Consider the following 7,127-nt stretch of genomic DNA (forward strand, 5'->3'; position numbering starts at 1 on the left):
CAATGTTTCCAATTATTTTTTGCTTGTGCAGCAAGTGCTGTTCTATCAGTCTCAATAATTATTTTCCACAATAGAAAACATCAAATGGGGTTAAAAAAAAACTGCATTTGTGTGTGCTCAACCTTTACTCAAATCCACACTGCCACTATTTTTCTCTGTAGGAGAGAGAGAGAGATCAGAGAAGACAGCCATTGGTGATCATGTGCCAATGTTAAGTTCCTTTACAGGTCCAGCTTGGTTCTTCTCCAATGTCTCCTCTTTTGTAGTTGTACCTAATCTTGTTGCTGGTTTTCATGTAGATCTACTGAGAAATTGGCTGGTTCGACTTCACCTTCTTGGAGGGGGGAGCACCTGATCCTGAAAGTTTTTTGGGATAACATGACCAACACCACCCTCTGGCTGCTACAATGGCCCAGCTGGGTAGCTCAGTTGGCTGGATGGCTAGCTTGCAGTGCAGATTGATGCCAGTTGAAACTCCACCATCAGCTGAAGTTACCATGGTGGATTTTCCTTCTTTGACCATGTCCCTTGTCTGAGGTGTAATAACCCTCACATTAAATGAGAGAGCAATTTTAAGGTCTGGTGAGACAATGGCAACTTTAACTTGTTGCAAAATTGCAGGTCCTTTTAAAGGATGTGGTAAAATTCCGAAACCTCATTTTTCATAAATCTTAGCAGCTCGGTTATTGTTCCTAATTGAGGTAGAGGAAAGACAAGCATCCCATGAAAACCCTTAGTGGGTAGGGATTTCTGGGCACTGTCCTGTTCCTTCACTGCTGTACTCACCCTACCCTCTCTGCAAATTCAGCTCAATTTCCTTGTTGTAATGATTTAAGATTTAAGGCATGAGATTTAGAGGCAATTTAAGGCAAAGTGTTTTCACCTAGACGGTTATTTGGAACTCACTGCCTGAAAGGGTGGTCAAGATGGAACCATCACAACACTTAAGAAGCATTTATAAGAATTTTTGAAAAGTCTCAGGGAAGCTGGAATGACTGGAACTCTGGCAGGATTTAAAGTAGAATTACAAGAGAAGACCAACGAAACCTACCTTGATATCAGGAATAATTCACTGCATTTTTATGTGTCTACTAGGGGGAGAGGCAAGGCTCTCGTGAGGCAGCAGTGAATGTCAATTAAAGGGGAGTATTGTTTAGTAAATGTCTTATGAACAGTGTAACTCATCTGATTAATATTCCTATCTTACCGAACACGCCGTACAAGCTGGGCATTGAGAATTGTTAATATGGAAGTCATAGGCTCATGACTTCAGCTCACTTCTCACTACAAGAATGTTCAATGTTGTTCAGCACCAAGCAGCAGATTCTATCAGCACCAAGCAACATGCCTTACCGGCACCAAGTGCATGCATTCCTAGTCTACTGACACTGGCATCCGACGTTTGGCAACTCCTTTTGATTCTCATGGCACCTCACCAAGCCACTTGTAGCCTACTTAGAACTCACAGTTTTGCTTTGTCGGGTGCCTCAAAACCGAGCATTGAAAGCATGCTGTACCTGAAGCCCATTACATAAAAGAGCACATGTCACATCCTGGAAAATGGGATCATCCAATGTGAATGATGAGCCAGATTGCCTCTTCCTGTGCTGTAATACCCAGTGCCTTTACGTAAGCATCTGGTGTATGCTCCTTCAAATCTGAAGAAATTGTGTGCTGTATATATATATGTATATTTATATATATATATATATATATACACACACACACGTAGTATATTATATTACTTATTTACACTTTACATTACACATTCCTGAAGAAGGGCTTATGCCTGAAACGTCGATTCTCCTGCTTCTCAGATGCTGCCTGGCCTGCTGTGTTTTTCCAGCACCACATTTTTCAACCCACATCACACTTTCAAGTGCCAACTCCTCCATTGACTTCCTCAGTATTCTCGTGAACTGTACCCCTGTTATACATTCATATACACTTTGATATCTTGCACATATCCCTCATCGACAGCCCACAAACGTGATTTATTTCATACACTGATACTCTGCTTTCTCTCTGTACAGGAGAACAGTGGATGCAACTCTGGGAAGAGGCAAAGGAACCAAGGGTGTCCTCAGGTGACTGACCATGTGTAATCCAGACCATTCACATCATCCAACCTTTTTTCCCAGCTCCGTAGGTAATGGCACACTAAGTGCAAACACAAGTGTTTTTTTTTCACAAGGTTATTGGATTTTGATTTTATTTGAGTCGTGAAGGAGCTATTCCATTTAAAGAACATCCTTATGTTCTCACTGAGCACTATGCTGTGAATCTCACAGCTCTCCCATTATCCTTCTCATAATCTTGGTGCATCCTCCAGTTATCCAGAGTAGAGAGTCCAAGGATCAACCTGTGCTCCTTCTGACAGGAGTATACTGCTAAAAACCTAGACGTGATCTGAATGGAATCCTCATGTAGAGGGCCTTCCTATAGTCATCAGTGGTCCCAGTGAAAGGAGATGTTACATTGCAGATACATATCATGATATAGCGGACCCACCTCCTACTCTGGACAGTGCGTAGTACTCCTCTCACATCTGCACAGTATCAAATAGGAAATTACTGATCCTGAGGTTCTCCTGAAACTCCACTGGATCATGAGGGCATCTATGGCTGGAAGTTTCATAGTAAAAGAAGACTCCATACCTGCTGGACGTTCATGCTGATCTTGAACTTTCAGAAGCAGGTATTTTTCATCCATTCATGTAGCATCCCTGAGTGCAGACACCACAGAGACAATACAGCTTAAACCATGGAGCTGTACAGCACGGAAATAGACCCTTCGGTCCAACTCATCCATGCCGACCAGATACCCTAAATTAATCTAGTCCCATTTGCTAGCACTTGGCCCATCTCCCTCTAAACCCTTACTATTCATATACCCATTCAGATGGCTTTTAAATATTGTAATTGTACCAGCTTCCACCATTTCTTCTGGTGGCTCATTCCATATATGCACCATCCTCTATGTGAAAAAGTTGCTCCTTAGGTCACTTTTATATCCTTCCCCTCTCACCCTAAGCCTACACTGTCTAATTTCAGACTCCACTCCCAATCCAGGGAAAAGAACTTGTCTATTTACCCTATCCATGCCCCTCATGATTTTATAAACCTCTATAAGGTCACCCCCTCAGCTCTGACACTCCAGGCACAATATCCCCAGCCTATCCAGCCTCTCCCTTTCGCTCAAAATCTCCAACACCCTGGCTTTATGAACTCTTTCAAGTTTCACAACATCTTTCCTCTAGGAAGGAGACCAGAGTTGCGCCAATATTCCAAAAGTGACCTAACCAATGTCCCATAAAGCTGCAACATGACCTCCCAACTCCTATACACAATGCTCTGACCAATAAAGGAAACACCTTCTTCACTATCCTGTCTATCTGCAACTCCACTTTCAAGGAACTATGAATCTGCACTCCAAGGTCTCTTCGTTCAACAACACTCCCCAAGAGTGTATATGTTCTGCCCTGATTTGCCTTTCCAAAACGCAGCACCTCACAGTCCCTGGATCCACTGGAATAGTTTGAATGTGCCTGTGTGGGCAATATCAGAAACAAAGCAGCTCCTCAGCATTCAGCAGACACCGTACATACACACAAACAGCATTTGATCAGCCTCCTCCATACATAGGGACATGGAACTCCTTGACAAGGAGGAGAATGAGATGTCTCTGCATGGATGTTGCACATCATTGTCCTCATTCAGATGTATGTTGCTGAAGCCTTTGGCACACATACAGTGGCAGGTTTTATGTGTGCCAGAAATAACGGAAGCCGCTTATCTTCCCATCCCGTTTTATCTAAGAAGGTCACACTGAATATCGGGTGGTGGAGTGGACATTTTATATTCCAAGATGTGAAGTGAACAGCTTCAGCAGTTTGCTAGGGAAATCTTTGACTGCAATTTTGGAAAGCAAGTTAAATCATTATAGCTTGTATAACATTACTTGGGTTTCACAGTCATTAGCAGGGCTAGGTTGAAATGTTGACTGAAGTGTTCAAAATTGCTTGTAGCCAGGGTACTTAGACAACAATCCAGATGTAGTGGCCGCCATTTCCATTTTGATTATGCACTTGTGATTTGGATGAGGATGGAAGGCCACACAGGGAGCTCTTTGTAAATTTAGTCACAAGGTAGCTGACCCCACTCCCTCCCATTTGCAGGTGAAGGATATGGAGGAAATCCCTATCTAACATGCATCATGGCACTTTGACCCCCCATCATCTATGGGTCAGTTGTGTAGAGCCAGTGATGGAGTAGCCTGAATTCTCGACTCCACTTTTTTTTCTGGAGGATTGGCCATGGAAGAAGTGCAGAGTGTCCCAGCACAATCATTGCTCATTGCAAGAGAAACGCCAAACACAGCCCCACCACGTACAATCCATCACTGTAAGCACATGGGTACCAGTCTGAATGAAGTCCAGCTGAGAGTGTGTGGTATTGGGTGAGCAAAACCTCTTAAGTGAGCAAGAGGACAGTGGAACAGAGTCAGCTATGGTAGTCCCCCACTGAGAATGGTGGACAACGGCAACACTCTGTTGGACAGAGATGCTGAACCTTGCTGTACCCAACAAGGACTCTCTAGAAAATCAGGGGGAGATGAGTTATTGATTGTCAGAGATCCCTGAGGCATTGCAGAGACTTGTGTAGAAAATAGTGGAGTCCATATAATGATGCAAAGATTTGAATACATGAGAGAGTGACCACATTCATGGAGAAACATCTGTAGCACCATCCTGGTAGATGCAACAACATTATGCTCCTATGTATAGAACAGATGCAATTCTCTGTGACATAGACAGCTCAGTGTTACTGCTTTTGCAGAGATCCTTGGCATAGATGCCAGCTGTGTCCCAAACATGGCTCTAAATGATTTGTAAGGGGGTTATGAATGGATTGAGGTAGTCAAACAATGTTCCCCTATCTCTGGCCTTTCCTTTGAAAGTCACATTCAATCCTGGAGGCAGTAGAATCCATTGGTGCCTTCAGAGAATGGAAATTTCATACATGCCTGCTCCCAAACCTGTCCCTTTGGCAAGTGAGAAGCCAGCCCACAGGAATTATTTACTTCTGACCCAGGCAAAAGCAATGGCTGCAGATGCTGGAAACCAGATTCTAGATTAGAGTGGTGCTGGAAAAACACAGCAGTTCAGGCAGCATCCGAAGACCCATCAGGAGGTGGGTTACAAATTTCATTTATTATCGCACTGTACTTTTGTAAATTTCTGAAAAAGGTCTATATATTAAGTACATACATAACGAAAGATTAATTGTCATTCAACACACAAAATCATGGTGTTCTTTATATGTAACATTGGCATTAAAAGGCAGTCTCTGGTACAGTAGCAACATTCCCATCTCTGAACCATACAGGTTAAGATTCATGAAAGACTTGTTGGCAACAGTGGGAATACTCATAACATGGTTCACAAAGTGATAATTATCAACTCTCCACTATTCCCCAAAGGGAAAATGTATGATGATGCTCTAAGAAAAAGAATTAGCACCATTCCAATTCAGTTTTTAACATGAACATGATTGATTTTACTTGATAGGTTTTGTAAGGTATATAAAACCTATGTATCCATGCTGATAGCATCCATTCATGTGACCAGCAAATCAATGTTTAAGATTGGAACATGGGGTTGTTCTTTAATAAAGCCAAACATAATTTCACTTAGAGTTATTTATTTTAACACTGCGTACACTGCCAAATCACGTACATTCATTCAGTTGCAACAAACAAAATGCAAGTTTATACATTTATGCAATGAAAAGACATGAACTGAGCAAACTAGCATTTCAGCAGGCAAAACTCATCTGCCTTCTCTTGGCATAATGATTTCAATGGATTATCTTTGTGCACCTACAGAACTACCTCTAGTCTGCCCCAATCATCTAACCTTGGCATTGCCTAATTTCTCATCTACATTATGCTTCTCAGCAACACTGAAATCAGTATCAGTTTACACATGAAGGTTGACACTCAACTCTCCCCTACTCATTCAACTCCTCCATTTTTGCTAAATTTATCAAACTGTTCATCAGGCATTTTGTACTACTTGAGCAGAGTTTTAATCAAATAGGGAGATCATTGTCTTTTACCTCTGCTTAAAACTCCATTTTGTAACTAGCAACTCTATCTCTCTCTTTGATGACTATCCGATGCCAAACTGTACTTTTATACTTTGTTATATTTGACTATGAGATGAACTTGCAGCCACATATCTGTGTCATCTTTAAGACCAATTATGTCTGCCTCTGTATTATTGCACGGTTCTTATGCTGCCTCAGTTCATCTGCTGAAATCATTATTCTGCTTTCACTTCAACACTTAACCAATCTCTGCTTTCCCTCTTGTGGCATTCCTGTCTAGCTTTCGAAATTCTACCCTTTGTAAAGGAGGTAATCAAAAACACTGGTGCTTGAGTTTTACTCACTTTAAGCCCATGCCACTGTGTGCTGGCTGATAAACACTACTGCCTGGTTGGACAAAATCTTGATTTTAAAATTCTTGTTTTCAAATCCTCCTGAGGCTCTGTTTCTCCTCCTCATTTTTAAAATCAATTCTAGGCCCAAATACCTCCAAGATATGTACACTCTTTTAATTGTGGCATCTTTAGCATCAATGATTCTATTTTCTCCATTGTTAGTGGTCAGCTAAAATTGGAGTTCATTTCTAAAAGCCCCTTTGCCCATTTCCTCCTTTAAGATACTGTTTCACAGTTATTGCTTTGATCAAGGATTTGGTCATATGAACTTATATCTATTTAAGTGACTTAGATAATTTTTTTCTTAGAATGATCTTCTAAAGAAACTTGGGTTAATTTCCTTTTTGGTCACGTTCACACTATTGTTGATTTATATTGGAAACAATAAAGAGGTACTTATTTGGAAACATGGCTACTATGCTTTCTCAAATTACAGATTATTGTTGAGAGTATCCAGGGTAAATATAGATTGTTTATTTGAAGTAAGTGGTTAATATGGTTTACCATCAATTTATAGATTAGAAGCAATGGTTGCTAATTTACAAACTGTTGCATGACAATATATGAGGTGGAGAAAATAACAATATTGGAATTATCGATCGGCTGTGTTGAACTGTCAAAC

At 41.1% G+C, this 7,127-nt stretch overlaps 1 pseudogene; it reads right to left on the reverse strand.

Annotated features, from left to right (window-relative positions):
• Nucleotides 1-221: 221 nt before the first annotated feature.
• On the reverse strand, nucleotides 222-380 carry LOC132816015 (large ribosomal subunit protein eL39-like; annotated as a pseudogene).
• Nucleotides 381-7,127: the final 6,747 nt, after the last annotated feature.

This window comes from Hemiscyllium ocellatum, chromosome 5 (assembly GCF_020745735.1).
Source record: "Hemiscyllium ocellatum isolate sHemOce1 chromosome 5, sHemOce1.pat.X.cur, whole genome shotgun sequence".
NCBI classification, from domain to species: Eukaryota; Metazoa; Chordata; class Chondrichthyes; order Orectolobiformes; family Hemiscylliidae; genus Hemiscyllium; species Hemiscyllium ocellatum.